Source organism: Prosopis cineraria, unplaced genomic scaffold (genome assembly GCF_029017545.1).
Source record: "Prosopis cineraria cultivar Desert tree isolate PC_DT_omini unplaced genomic scaffold, ASM2901754v1 PC3, whole genome shotgun sequence".
Taxonomy (NCBI): domain Eukaryota; kingdom Viridiplantae; phylum Streptophyta; class Magnoliopsida; order Fabales; family Fabaceae; genus Prosopis; species Prosopis cineraria.
In genome coordinates this window covers 18,825,109-18,841,916 of record NW_026555334.1, presented here as the reverse complement: position 1 = coordinate 18,841,916, position 16,808 = coordinate 18,825,109, and the positions used below count along the sequence as shown (strand labels likewise).

The following is a 16,808-nucleotide window of genomic DNA, read 5'->3' as shown; positions in this document are numbered from 1 at the left end:
TAGATTAATATTTTTTAGCAACATTAGAAAGAAAAAATAGAAAAACAAAGTAAAAAGAGACAATTGCCCAAATTTCTGAAACTTGGTTCTTTAATTTCGCACTTGTAATGACTATTTTGCCCTTATAACATTTGAAAAAGAAAACCCGCACCATAAAGAACCTCCAACATACACAATCGACTGCATATTCGTGGAAGGTCATTGCATCTAGGTGAAAGACGATGGAAGTGGTGTTAGTGGTGGTGGTTGCCAACAAAGTTGAGGAGTATTTAGCGAGTGTTGTAGTGCATTAACTATGAGATTGGAGGACAATCTTAGAGCATTGCATCAAAAGTTGATGACTTTGGTAAATAATTCTATTGATGCTTGAATTTGTTAGTGACATTTGTTCCCCCATTTGTTCTTCCTTTGTAATATTCTATCAAAGTAAAAATGGTAGAGGGAAAAGAACCAAACAAAGGAATGTCTAAGGTAGTAATTGGTTTGCACAAGTTTAAGTAGAAATTTTGGGTGGAAAAGAAAGGTAAAAGGATAATTAAGGAAATGGTAAAGGCAGACAATTGTGCAAGGGAAGCTTGGAAGAATTTTTCTAAGAGAGTAGCGAGTATGGTAGGATTGTAAAAGAAGAAAGAGAAAGAGCAGGTAGCTGCTCAACTAAGAAGCAAAATTGTTAACAAGATGCTTCCTAAAATAATTTGTGTAGTGGCAATTTTTGTGAGGAACAATTGATAGTTAAAATGTAACATCCTGAATTTTTTAATCTTATGATTAACTATTAATCAGGAATAAAGTGATAATTAGTAAATGATTAGAGATTTGGATGATCACTTGGTAATTTGATTTATTAGGATATTAAATGAACAGATACGAGTGGAAGGATAGCAATTCAGGTCGAAGTAAGTGCGCATGGTGAGAATTCTTCTCAGTGTGCCATGTGCCATGACATATGCTTCCTGTGTTGTGGAGCATGGACTAGAAAGTGACTTCTTAAGTCGTGAAATTTCATGAATTTAAAGGAAGAATTAGAAACACACGAGAAGGAGAAGAGAAGAGGCAAGAGTCTGCTAGGGCAAGCCATTTCAAAGTATTGGAAGGCACTTTTGATCAGTAACTTATCGGGTAAGTTATGTATAACCCGTACCTTTCATTTTACCTAAATTTCCTTGAATATGAATCATAGAGAAATTGAATTGATGAAATTTAAGGGGTTTAATTCTTGCCCAATGGTAATAAAAAAGTTATTGGGAGTTAAATTAGAGCTTTACAATTGGTTTAGAGCTGAATGATAGAGCTTTGAACTCGTAAGCTCCATTTAGCCATAAACTAAGAGGAGATTAAGGTGAAAATCTTGTTTAGCGAAAATAAGATCATTTGAAGTGATATGAAGTGGTAATCGAGCAGTAACTAACTTAAAATGGATAAGTGAAAAGGAATAAATTGTTTTGTTATAGCCATAATAATTATGTGCTTTTGGTCAAATTGGACCAATTAACTAAATTATGCTAATTATGTGTAGATTGGCATGTCGTGTGTGTAAGTTGAGAAAGGAAGCTTGTGATGAGCTATAGTGGTAGTTAAAATTCACGAGTAACATTTCTAGTAACAGAAAGGTTGAGGTAACTAAATAACATCCTCTGTTTGACTATCAATTGTAACCATATGTGAGTATGCTATGTAGTATATGAAATTGTTTTAAATTGAGTATGTCTTGTAGCATTGAATGTTTATAGCATAAAAAGGAATTTTGGTTAAACAAGTAATGAAATTTTGTAATTTGATATAGAAATGTATATATGTATAGATATAAGTAAAGTGGTAATTGGGAACCTATGACTGGTTCAGAAAGATGATCAGAGTTAAAACATATGCAAAAGCACAACAATTAAAGGAAGAATCAATACATTTGCATATAAACACAAAAACAGTGAACTATGCATAAAACAACACATGCGTTATGGTTTACTATAAGTGCACCATGGCTTGTGTGCCTTTGTGCCATAGGCTACAACGTGACATGCCATGTGCCATGGTGCATTGCACGAGTTAGACAACAATTTGCTGTTAAATTGATAGCACCTGGATGAATTTCGAACGTGTCTCATTTTTTCATTTGACATCTGATTGAAGTGATATAGGTATCTATAGAGAGCTTTCTCCTAACTCTAGCTAATGACATAAGTTTCACAATCAACTTACTTTTCTATCAAAAGTTGGCTACCTTTTACAAAACTAACTCCTTTTTAAAAATTACTCACTACTAGGGTGCCTAAATCACAACAAAGGTGTTAAAAGCCTACACTAACCTTTAGATCATACTCTATAATATCCTGAATTTTTTAATCTCGTGATTAGCAATTGATTGCGGGTAAAGTGGTAATTAGTATGGGATTAGAGATTTGGATGATTAGTTAATGATTTGTGTCTTTAGGATGATGTATGAACAAATATCGGTGGAAGGATCATATATGGTAAGGATTCTTCTCACTGTGCCACGCACCACGGCTTGTGCTGCATGCGTTGCGGTGTGTGGACCAAAAATGACCCTTTAAGTCATGAATTTTAGGTGAATTTTAGATGGGATAATCTGAAAACACATGAAAGGAGAAGACAGAAAACTGAGATCTGCTAAGGCAAGAGATTTCAGAGTGGTGGAAGGTGCTTCTAATTAGTAACTTGGCGGGTAAGCTATGTATAACTCTTACCTTCCATTCTACCCAAATTTATTTGAATATGAGTTATAGAGAAATTGAATTAGTGAGATTTTAAAGGTTTGATTCCTGCCCAATAGTAATAAAAAGGTTCTTAAGAGTTAAATTAGAGCTTTGCGATTGGTTTAGAATTGAACGATAGAACTTTTGAACCCGTAGGCTCGATTTGGCCTTAATTTAATGAGATTTTAGGGTGAAAATTTTGTTTGAGTAAAATGAGACTTGTTGAGGTGATGTAAGGTAGTAATTAAATAATAATGGACCTAGAACGGATAAATCAAAAGAAATATACAGCTAAATATGGCTATAAGCAGTAAATATATACTTTTGGTAAATTAGACTAAATGAATTAATTGTGCCAAATGCATTCAAATTGGCATATTGAGCATGTGAATTGAGAAAGGAATCTTATAACGAGCTGTTATGGTAGTTGAAATTCACAGGTAACCTTTCTAGTGACAAAAGGGTTGAGATAACCAAATAACTTCCTTTATTTGACTATTTGTTGTAACTATGTATGAGTTTGTTATGTAATGCATGAAATAGTTTTAAACTGAGCATGTTTTGTAGCATTGAATGTTTATTTCATTAAAAGAGATTTTGGTTAAACGAGTAATGAAATTTGTGTAATTTTTTGTGAAAATGTGTGTATGTATGAGTGAGGTGATGATTAAGAACCTATGAAAGGTTTGAAAAGCATGATCATAAGAGTGGGAGTTCACCCGAATAGAGAGGTGGTGATAAGGCCATATGGTGTGTTCTCCTTAGTGCTCAACGGGGTGTGGTGTTGGAGAATTATACCTCCTTAGTGCCTTTTACGGTATGATGTTAGAGATTTGAGACTCCGTAATGTCTGTGTGATATGGTGTTGGAGTCAATGACACCCCATTATGTGTATTACGTGAAAATCATAGTCCGAAAGTGAGATATAATACCTTTAGCTAGGTGATTCTACCATTGAAGGCGAGCTCAGGGCTAATGAGAGTGTACGTTAGTCCAAGGCAAGCCTATGATTTTGTGTCGGGATGATTTGGAGGTTCAGATGATAGTGATCATGCTAGATGTGGCTATATGCTGTGTTAGTGGAAAAGTAGGGAAAAGAGGTGAAACAAGTGTACAAGCGATGAAATGATTGATATAAGTGATATTTGAAATGAAACATTAGATTATATTATGATTAAAGGTATATTATGCTTTACTTTCATATGGTTACGTGTGATAGTCAATAGGAGTGAGTTATTCTGTTATTGAGATTTTTATTTCACCCTCATGTTACATTTTATAAGACAAAGCAGTGATCAGAGCAAAGGAAAAGAGTCAGGACTGGCTTAGAGCTATTGAAGCCATGTTAGCTCAGAGTATTGTGTAATGAAATGAGAACTCGCGTATATATGCATATATAACTTTCCATAGGATTGTATGCATATTTTGAATGATTGTAAGTGGTTGTAAGAAAATTGTGGTAATGTTGTGTGTTTTTAGTGAATCTTAGCCAATGTGTGAAAATTATGATGAAATGAGAAATTTGGGGCTAAGATTGAATTGTAAATATGTTATGAATGTAGATATATGGGATAGATGTGATTTTGGTGAGAAAAGGGCAAAGTAGGCCTAGTTGTGCCAAATTGTAACAAATTATGAAAAGTTGGAAAATGTGAAAATTGGCCGTCGAAAGGTTGAATTTTGATGTATGTGTATATATGTGTTATGTTGTGGTCAATCAGGTGTATTACGTTATTTTGGAATTGATTCAAGGCCTTGTGGGGTCTAATGAGAGAAAGGGATCGATTTGAGAGCTTGAGTGTGCAAAATTTTCAAAAAAAGTAACTTTTTACACCTGGTTATTCTAATTTTAATTAGACCGTTAGATTGTGTCCAAACAATCTCATTAGCTAGCTTATGAGATAAGTTTCATGTGGGCGCTTGAATAACTCATATAGGACGTCGTATGTGAAAACGGCACAATCCAAAAGTTCATCATTTTGCTATCAAAATGACAACAAAAATTGTGGATTGGGGCGTTGTGGTGCATGACACAGAAAGTTTGGGCATGTGGCACACATACTGTGGTGCATGGCCCATTTTCTAGCTTGATTTTGCAGTTTTAAGGCATGCAATGAGTAATGTGAATGAAACTTTTTGCTTTTCACTGTATGATGCTCTAATATGGTATAAGTTTAGTGATTTTGCAAAACAGGTCTTTGGACATTTTTTCAAACAAAATATTTGATTACTTAAAGGTGTGATTGACATGGTAATTTTGTTAATATTCTCCTCCATCTGGAGGATATGGGAGGAGGTTATACACTCAATAGATTATTTTGGACTTGTGCAACAAACCACAGTCATTCCAACAAATGTATTACACAAACTCATCACTCAACCCCTTGATTCACAAAAAAAAAAAAACAAGAAGAAAAAGGGGGAGATAACTTGCATAAAATTATTAATATTCATCCAAAACAATCTAAATGCACTTTACCCTATTTGTACTAGTATTTCGATCCTATTTAAGCTTTACAATCATATATCAATAGCTTAGGGCACAAAATACATAAGAGAATCTCAATTATAACACAAGTAGTCAAAATAATGGAATGAAATCTTAGTTGGAAAATTAACAATGTTCAATACACAAAAATAAACAAGGATGCCTACAAGTAGGATTTACTTGGAATCTTAAGCCCTCAGTTGTCCCCCCTGATCTTGGTCCGATAAGCCAGGCCTTAAAAATATTAAAGAATGAAGGGTGAATATAATCACTTAGTAACCAAGGTCAACCTAACAATTGCATATTAATTAATTGTGGATGCAAATGGCAAAAAAAAAAAACATTCATCACAATCTCATGCATCAATTATAGCCTTAGCCACAACAATAATAACCATGTGACCGAGCATACAACAATTAACATCAAATATATCACAATAATGCACATCTTAGGGTCGCAAAAATAACAACAATGTACCCTTAAAACATACCAAACCATAATAATAACAATCATGCAGCCGGAACAAAATGCATGATCAATGCTAACTTTATACTCTCCTATTACCTCTGACATGAAACCGGTGGCTATCAATAGCTATGTTCGTAACTCGAACTAACCTGGCCTACTACTTATGAGGAGCTACCATGTCAGGGTTAACTCGCTCACTTATGTATCTTGGTTTCCTTTAATATTAACAATCATGGGATATCGTACCTCTAATCTAGTCTCCTAATAAAGTCCTAACTTAATCCAGACTTTACCATGCCCAATCACACAATCAATAAACACTAACACAATAATATTAGAGTAATAGCCCTTTATTTGTTTTCAAAATGTGGGATCTCAATTTATTAAAACATATATTTAAATAAGAGGGCTAGCAAAAATGAAAACACAATCATACGACTCGACATAACATAACTTCTTTACCCTGAAAAAGGACCATACACCGCGGCTTGTACCACATGCACTATGGCATATGGCATAGAGCAACATTCTCTATTTCTGTCTATACCATGTGTCGTGGCGGGCACACCATGCATTGTGGCACATGTGACAATAATTTTTGCTGTCATATGACAACTCGGAAGATGAACTTCTGCTACGCTCCATTTCCACACCCCACGTCCGATTAGAGTAATTCAAGCGCCCACATAAAGCTTACAATATATACTAACTAATTGGATAAGTTTGAACTCGATCTGATGGTCTTATCTAAAATTAGACAGCCGAGTGCAAAAGTTACTTTCCTTTCAAAAACTTGGATAAGCGATCAATTCTCCTACCTTGTCTCATTAGACCACTTCGAACCTTGAACCAAGTCCAAAAAGATCACATATATTTGATTGACACCTTATACCACATATATCACATCATTTGCCCATTTTGGCCTCTCAATACCATATTGCACAATTGTGGACTTATATGAGAAATACACATACAACACATAATCACATATATACAATTAGACTTGTTTCACTTTCAACCCTTTGACTCTTACATATGGGGTTCCACCTTACCATATGATTAGGAATCACAATATACTCGACTCTTCCTAATGGGGCTTCGCCTCACCATTTGTTTTAAATTCTCACATATATAAACACAATCATTACTTCAATTTTCACATATAAACAAGCAGAACAAGTTAAACAATACCATATACTTGCTTGATTAGTATCTAAGCCTACCCACGTACCCTCTCATTAGGGTGTCCTCAGCAAGATGCAACATCATATACATATACAAGCAAGGTTTTTGCAATGCAATTCATATACACATTCACTTATGCATCCTAGTTGGCAACTCAAACTCTATACACAACTTTATACATTCATTTATACATATGGTAGTCATACCACTAGCAAATGAAGTTACTATTTCCTCACTTCCTTTCCCAACCTTCTCGTGCTCTCTTTACTTGTGTGCAAAAGTAACGAAGTGAGACATACATTCTAGTAACTCAAAGGTAACCCCAATTACTGATTAGCAAGCAAAATCATAAATAAGTGATAAAGTAGCATGTGATTCAATAAAAGAAATATCATATGCATATATAGGAATTCATTTTGATCAATCTTATCATGCTCATGCAATGGATTCCTGGTTCCACCTAGCGGAGTAATCTCCATACTCAAACTAAGACTTCTAATCACATAAAACAAGGCTTACTATACCTCTACTCTGACCAGGTAATCTCCTTCATGTATGGGTGGTGTAATATTCTCACTCCACTAAACATAATTAACCAATATAGCTTATGGTAATTAGAGACTTAACTCGAAAAGATGATTACTAAGGTTTAATTCAAAAGTAAGGGATCTCAAGTTTTCTAAATAAAAATGAGTTTAAATCAATCAAAATCTTTCATATCAGAGTAAAAATAAGTTATAGAAGCATAGGATACCTTAGAGGAGTGAAAGAAGTCAAAAACAGTTGAAAAACAAAACATATGTTGTGATACAGGTCAATGCCCCATTGCTCGTGCACGCTATGCTGCTGCTCATGCACATTGCACCGTGGTGTGTTGCTCTCTGTGCCACATGCCATGCCTTAGGCACCATGCATTGCAGCGTGTTGCATGAAAAATTAGCAGATTCTACTGTCATTTGACAACAGAATTGGGGAACTTCCAACATGCCCTGATTTTTTGTCTGACATCCGAATGACATGATCTAGGTGTCTACGAAAAGCTCTTAAAATGAAATAACTAGTGGCAAGGGTTTTACTTCCAAAGCAAGTCAACCAGGAAGTTAGACACCCAAACATATTTTAACCACTTTTCTCAATTTTCACACAAAATGGGTGTCCAAAACCCTCAATATGTGCCAAAAGCCTTTCCTAACACCTGGACCAAGTCCATTGGACTCGGGACTACCACTACAACACATCACTTATATTGAAATCATAGCATAACAAAAATTCACTCCCTAACCCCTTTCCACCTAAAAATAGAAAGGGAGGTAAATTGGCATTACTTTATACCCAAAAAAAATCAAAACATGCTTAAATGTCTATTTCTCCACTTGCAAGAGTATTTTAGCCCTATTAAAAAATATATATCAATATACACAAAGACTCAGGGCCAAAAATATAAATTTGACATTTCTATAAACAAAATAGCGCAAGTGTGATGGCCTGCATCCTAGAATTGGCAAACATATACTATTACACAAAATAAACTAAGCTAGAGGCGTACAGAAAGGAATATGCTTATTCCTAGCATCTTTAGCTTTCTCCCTCTCAGCACCAGAGCTAGAGCCTGAAAAATGTTAAATGAAAGGGGTGAGTCTAGCCACTCAGTAATCAAGGTAAAACTTACCCTATGCAGTTATATATCAATCATAAACCAAGTACATGCATAAGAAACCAAGTATGTAAAACAAGCTCACATATATCATAACTTGTCATTTATCATTAAATAACTTCTTTATCTCTCATAAACTAGGTGCATTGTCACCATATTCTCATATATGTGACATGACCTATTATTCATGTGACTTGCCACCATTTAACACGTGTGACATGTCATATATTTACTTAGGCAATGATCAATCAACCTTATATCTTTCTTATTTTCTCTGACCAAAACCATGGGCTATAACACTGAATAGGGCTCTGTCCATGTGACTAGACTACCCAAGCTCACCAATCGTGAGGTGTAACCCAGCCAAAGATCACAGGACTCACTCTCAAACCACAGCTTCCCCCATTCTCGAATCCCTAGGGTGTCTCACACCCTAAGTTATTTTCCTCATTGAACTAGTAGAGATAGCTAGGTTTTAGTCCCTCGATAAATTATGGGACAGTCCCTTAATAAACTGTGAGACAAGGCTATACCCCCATGCACTAAAAGGTAGCCTAAATACTATATAAATTTTTCTCTACTCTTAATCCCTAAGCAAATTCCTACCACGAATCATGCCATAACATACTCATTTTTCACATTTTTATTTTCATTTACTCATTAATACAATAATAACGTTGGGCTCACGGCCATGTACTACCCAAATATATATTCTCATTATTTTCTCAACATTATTATCACTTATTTCAAAATCCACATCTCATTACCACACAATTACCTCTACATATCATCACATTCATTTTTCAAAAACATAAGTATGTTCGTAGTTCAAAAACCCTCTTAACTTCATATCTAGCATTTTCAAGCCAAAAATAGCATTATCCACATTCAAATTTTCATACACTTATCGCACCTGTAAAATGTGATGCGAATGGCACGCGAGAGTGGAGGTTTCAGCCTTTGGGGCGAGAACTGGCTAATGAGACTTGCCACCAAGATTTTGAGAAAAATCTTGGGAAACCATTTAAAGGAAAATAAGGATGGTTTGTGAAATTAGAAAATAGGTTCGGGAGTCGATTGAGTGTGAGGAAGGTGGTAGGCACCCCACAATACCCGTTCATCAAAACAGTTGCCTAAAATTTGTTGTGCTATATTAATATGGTTTTAATGTTATTTTAATTATCCCCTTTTTATTCATGTGTTTGATATAAAAATATAAGAATTAAGTGAGAAATATTTATTTACTCATAAGGGAGGAATTGACTCAGAATCAGACTCTAAGGCCTACGTACCTTGCGATGGAGATCAAAGTCCACGTAATTCGGGCTTAAAACTTTATTAGTAAAAATATTTTTTTGAAGAGATATTAATTAAAAATAATTCACCATTTTACAAATAAAACAATTTCTCAAATTTTGAATGTGTGTTTTAAATTAAAAAAAGTAATTTAATTTCAATTATTTTCTTCAATTTTTGAACTTTTAGAATAAAGAAAAGAAAAGAGTTTAAAATTATTTTTTATGTTTTATGATCGAGAATTTAACCACTATACCTGCAGAGCCTTATTGGCTTATACGGTAATGCAATCATTCTAAATATATATGGAGATTTTGAAATCTCACACGATAAAAGAATTTAGAAACTTAATTTATTTATATTTTTAAGTGTTAGTAATAATTGGTTTAAGCATGTATTTATATGTTTTTAAAGAATCTTAATCATCATACCTGTAAAGCCTTATTGACTTACACGATAATATGATTATCCTAAATATCTATGAAGATTCTAAAATCTCACACGATAAAAAAATTTAACAACTTAATTTATTTCATTTAAATTTTTAAGTGTTAATAATATATTTTAAGTGTATATATACATATTTACATTTTTTAAAGACTCTTAATCATCATACCTACAAAGCCTTATTGACTTATACGGTAATACGATTATTCTAAATATCCACAAAGATTTCAAAATCTCACATAATAAAGGATTAAATAATATACACTTAAGTACATTTTTAATTTAATCAATTTAATATACATATATATATATTTAAAAAACTTAATTGTTATATCTGCAGAGTTTTATTGACTCATACGATAATACAATTATTTTAGAGGTCTATGGAGATTCAAAAATCTCACGTGACTAAAAAATATAATCGGTAAATGTGATTACAATTTAAATACATTAATTTGATTAATTAATTTTTTTAAATTGTGTATTATATCATTATTTACAAAAAAATCATTTATTTATTATAGAAATTATGAATCACTACATCTGCGAGGACTTATTATCTCACACGATGATGTGATTAACCTAAGTCTCTACGAAGATTCTTGAAATCTCACATGAGACTTAAATAAATTATTAATTTGGATTATAAAAAGATAGTAAATTTTAATGATTGGCCTTTTGGAACCCATATTAACATATAAGTTTTACTCTCATATTTGCAAAACTTTATTGATTTACATGATATGAGATTATCTCAAATATCTGCAGAGATTCAAAGTCTCGCATGATAAAAGAATTAAATAGTATTCCCTTTAAAGATATTTTAATGCATAATTATACAACGTATATTTTTAAATATAAAAATCTTAATCATTATACTTGCGAAGCCGTATTAACTCACACGATAGTACGATTATCCTAAAGATCTAATTAGAAAATGTGATTGTAATTTAAATTTATTAATTTAATTAATTAATATTATAAAAATGTTTATTATTTATTTACAAAATTCATATAAATTGAGAATCGTGATATCTATGAGAATTTATTATCCCACACGATAATACACTTAATTTAATTCTCTACGAAGATTTGTAAAATCTCACATGAGACTTAAATATTTTATTGATTTAAATTATAAAAAGAGAGTTAATTTTGTAACATAAGGAAAATTTTAACCCTGATTTGTTAACTTAATTAGGGTAGTTAGTGAGTTAATGAGGTGTGTGATCAGAGGGGCTTAACTTGGCATAATTGATGTGATTTCAGCCCTAGAAGTGGGTCCGAATTGATGGCGGACCACCCGAGTAAGGAAAGAAGATGAAAAAGTGAATAGTTGTATTCTATGCCACATGTCGCGGCACGTGGTTGGTTCGTTGCAGTATATAAACACAATTTAAACGTAACAGGCTCATCTGTGCCATGCGCCAAGGTAGAGCACAATGTGCGTTGCGACGCACGGCCAAAAATTAGATATATCTGATTTGTCTCTGCATGAAAACAAAGAGAGAAAGAGGAGGAAAATGAAGAGCTTGATTTTAGCTCTGCTAGGACACAACTTTTGGTCTCATTGTTGATAGATTGGAGCTCCCAAACACCCAAGGTAAGATCATGGTGCTTTCTTTTTCCTTTCTCTCCCCTATTTATGATTATTTATGGTAAGGCTTGAGTTGAGAGATGGATTTTTAGTCTATAATAGTATGGGTCTAATTCCATTAGTTAAAATGAGATTAATGGAGTGATTTAATATATTGAAACACCACATTGATGATTTTACAAGTGCTTGGTCCATGGGAGCATTTAATATCTAAAATTGGCATTTATGAGGTAGTTGGAAGAGATTAATATGCATTAATGATGGTTTGAGGTGTTATTAATGATAATGTGCATTAATGAAATCTAATGAGCCCATTGGGTATGAATGGGTAGTGATTATGAGTTAGTAAAATAGTGTATGAGGAGTTTTACATTGATAAAGCTTAAAGAGCTAGATAATGATGATATCTGATAAAACACAATTGTTACATACTTTTATTTGTCAATTAGGACCCTTTTATTAATGATTTATCACCTTCAAGTGCACACATTGCATTGGATTTGTAATTTTGCCTAAGTTTCTAGGTTCAGTGCACTAAGGGCATTTTGGTCTAAAAAATAAAATTTTGAGAAAATGTACAAGAAAGATTGACAAAGTGAATTTTATGTCCAGTTGATGAGTGGTAAAATTATATTTTTAAAATTTATTTTAGTTTGGGAGTAATTAAATAAAAAAGTTAACACTTTCTTAAGTGTCTTAGTTTGTTCTTTCTCCCTTCTAATTATAAATTTAATTCTAGACATGAATTAGATTTTATTATATCATATGCTATTTAATTGAATTATGTGATTTATGTGACATAGGTGGCATGTGACTTGTGCATCAATTGGGCAATTGAAGTCAACACTCCTTGAGGTCAATGGCTGATGGTTTGCACGTTAATTATGATTATTTTGAGGGATTAAATTAGCTGAAATGATGTGGATGACACATGAAAAATTAGGCACACATTGGAATCATCTACAAACCAATAGGAAGTTGCACCTTGCAAGTATGACAAGGCTCCCATTTACATTTTAATTTTTTTTAATTAAGCTTTAGCTGATGGGAAACACCAAGGAGCACACCATTTTAAACCCCAAATGGGATCCAACACTCATCTCATTCATTTTCCACATTCTCTCTCTCTTGTTCATAGTGTTCTTCATTTTCTCTCTTTTGTTCTTCATTTTCCAGCACCCTAACCTCCATTTTCAGCCACCAAACCTCCACAAAACTCATATCATTCTTCTCCTCTCTTCATTTTCATTCCATCCCTTCCATTTTCATAAGAATTGAAGCTCATTTCCATCATTCAAGAGCTATGGAGTTTGGCCTTCACAAGCAATCACTAGGGTTCTTGAAGATGAAGATTGGCTAAGTTTCTTTGTGGAATCTTAGAGAGATGAAGATGGAGGATGAGTCTTGAGCTTCAAATTGGCTAAGTTCTTTTGTTTCCTATCCTCTTCTCTTTTTACTAGATGGTTAGATTCCTTAATCTAGGGTTTAATCATCTTAGCTTATAAATTCTAATTTGAATTTGATGTTGATGTAAAGAGAGAGGATTGTTTCATTTAATTTCTTCCTTGGACAGCCATGACTGAATTTTGCCACTCTTTGTTTAGCACATAATCTTGTGTTTTTCAATTAGTGAATTTCTTGTGTTAATATTGCATAATCTTGTAGTATTAATGCTTGTGTTGTTGAGTAGATTGACATAATCTTGTGGTTGCTCAGTTTATATATTTGACCATGGCTGTTGAGAGAGGATTTTGAGTGAATCACTTGGCTAATGTCTTCACCAATTGATTAATTGAACTAGGGACTTTAATCTAAAACCTAGGGAGGTTAGCTAATTAGGTTAATTGACTTTGGATAATTTTCTTAAGTCATGACAGCTTTAGTCAAGAGGAAAGGGAAGCTAAACTTAGCCTAATCATGAGAAGATAATGAATCCAAAATCAACTAATCCCTAGGGTTCCATTATTATGAAAAGAGAAGTTCATTTCACTCACTTTCACTTGCATTTTAATTACTTGCATATTAGGTAATTAGTTTAGATAATTAGCTAGGTAACTAAATTCCTACAAACTTTGGTTGATTTATTTCACTAGATAACTTTTAATTAGACTTAAAACCATTCCTTTGGAGATGACCTAGGGTTGGCCCTATATTGTATTAGGGTTAGCTTTAGTGTAATTTTGAGGATAAGCGATTAATTTCCTATCAAAATTTTGGCGCCGTTGTTGGGGAATGGTTTAAGTTTAATTCTAAGGTTGTTTAGTACTTAATTTACATTTTTAGTGTTCTTGGAAATTTTTTTAAAAAATTATAAAAATTTATGTTTTGTGTTTTGTTTAGTGTTTTTTGTGTGTTTTGAGTGTTTTTGTTCTGTTTTAGGAAAAAAAAGAAAAAAAAAATTAGTGCAATTTTCATTGGTTTGGTGTAGAGTTGATGATACTCTGTTTCTAGTGTCTCTGCTTGAAATTGAAAAATTAACTGGGAACGAATCTGAGGAAATTTAAACTTAAAATTTATTTCTTTGAAAGGTCTATATCTTAGCTTCATTTGAAAATTGGTTTGGTCAATTTTGAATATGGGATGTGTCTTGTGAAAATTTGACAATTTAACAAGGTCCAAAGAGCCTTTACAGAGGACTCCTAAAACCTTATTTCAACTTTGAGTTTTCATATCTCCCTCTCTGTGTGTTCAAATTGATTGATTCCAGTTTCATTTTTCTTATCACTGTCTTATCTTTGTTTCTTGTGTTTAGGATTTTCTTCAATTTTTCCATTTTCCTATTTGAAAGTTTATTAGAAGCTTTGAAGGTCTTCTAGACGAAATCCTGTTTCTCTAGACCTGTGGACCAACTTGTGAAAAATTTTGGGAACGATTGGAAAGGATTTTTAATCTGAAATTTTTATATAATTTTTTTGTATAGATATCATGTTTCTCACAAAATTTTTAGGGAAATTTATCATGTGGATTGGCTGCTAGAAAATTCACAAATTCATTGTCTCCAGAGAGCCTACTGTGCGAATTGCAGAATTGCCAAAGCTTCTTGATTGAGCATTTCTAACTCTCTTTCTACTTGTTTGGTTTTTTTTGTTTTTTTTCATTTTTTTGCTATTGAATTTATTAGAAAAAAAATAAAAAAAATTATTTCTCTTGCTTTTGTGTGTTTTGAATTGTTTCTTGTTGATTTGTATTTTAGTTTACCTTGTTCATTGTTCTTAATTTTTTTTTTTGAGTTTGATTAGTGCATGACCCGAAGAAAACATACCTCTTTTGTTGAATTAGATCTAGAAATTGAAACAACTATTTCTAGATTGAGAAGATCACAACCTATTCTTGATTCTCATTTGGTTTGTAATTCAACAATGGAAGGTATCTTAGGACATGAGAATGTGCATAATGAGGGCCATGGGAATGGGAATGAGAATTTGCATGATGATGGCCATATTAATAATGAATTTGAAGGCTTGCATAACCCTAGAGAGGAGAAGAGCATTAGGCAATTAACTCAACCTAATTGGCATGATAATCCTTATGGCTTATATGTTCCTCCTACTAATGTTCAATTTAAAATTAAATCCTCTTTGATTAATGCATTGCCTAAATTTCATGGGTTACCAGGAGAGGATTGCCATAGGTTTTTGCATACTCTCCTATTGGTTTGTGATACTATGAAGCCTATGCATGTAAATGTTGATGATGTTCAAGCTAAGGCTTTTGTATTTTCTCTTGAAGGTTTAGCAAAGGAGTGGTATTTCAACTACCCTTCTTATGTGAAAGTAAGCACATGGGCCGAGCTAAGAAGACTCTTCTTAGATAAATTCTTTCCAAATTCTAAGGTCACCAATTTGAGGAAGCAAATCTATGGGGTCCAACAAGGAGAGGATGAGAGTCTCTATGAGTATTGGACTAGATTCCAAGGCCTTTTGGCTAAATGCCCACACCATCAAATTTCTAGTGAGAATTTAGTCCAATATTTCTATAAGGGCTTGATTCCAAGAGACAAAGTTAACATTGATGCCGCTAGTGGTGGATGCTTGATTGACCTCACTTCCTTAAAGGCTTGGGAACTAATTGACAAGATGGCTTCAAGTGGTGCTCAATACTCTACAAGGGAAAAGAGAAATGTGAATATGGTAAGTTCCTCAATTCTTAATGATTCATATGTGGACTTGCTAGCTGCCAAGATTAGGAGAATGTTGGCTCCACAAATATCTCAAGTGAGCAATGTAAGTACTTCTCAAGCACTTGTCCCTTATTCTTGTACTTTTTGTGACTCACCTATGCATGTAGAAAGCAATTGTCCTATTAAGTTTGAACAAGTAAATGCTATCTACAATGGAAAACAATCCTATGGTGGGAGGCAAAGGCAAGGAGCTTATTCTAATACTTACAACCCTTCATGGAGAGACCATCCTAATTTCTCCTATTCAAATCCAAATGTGGCTTTACAAGACAATCAACAAAGAGGATCCTATTAAAACACCTTTGGCCGTGACCCTCCACCTCATTTGTCTCAAGGTAGCTCTTCTCAAAACTACAATCCAAGTGGTAATTCTCTTGCACCTTCATCTAATTCTTATAGTGATAGGAGGCTTATTCCAACTGAGAGTTCTTCTAATTCGAACTCTTCTAATGATGTGAATGTGTTACATAAGCAGTTGATTGAAATGAACTCCTTGTATAAAAACATGTATGATGGCTTAGGGAATAAGGTAGAGAGTATGGGTAATAAGTGTGAGAACATGAACTCTAAAATTGATGTCCTTACTTCTCAAATGAATATGCTTGCTAACCAATTAAGTGGAGCCAATGCTCAAGCCTCTACACTACCATTCAACACCGTTGCTAATCTTAAAGCTAATCTTAATGCTATCACATTGAGGAGTGGCAAGGAGTTGGGAGAAAGAGTGCAAGAAGACAAAAGACAAGGGAAGGCCGAGAAGCCCTCTTTAAATTCTTCAATTG

General features: G+C 33.4%; 1 non-coding gene across 1 annotated transcript; it reads right to left on the bottom strand.

The window, feature by feature from the left end:
* Positions 1-15,685: 15,685 nt before the first annotated feature.
* Positions 15,686-15,792, bottom strand: LOC129307566 (small nucleolar RNA R71). Its single transcript, XR_008592454.1, has one exon. It is a non-coding gene; the product is annotated as a small nucleolar RNA R71 (small nucleolar RNA).
* Between the last annotated feature and the right edge of the window lie 1,016 nt (positions 15,793-16,808).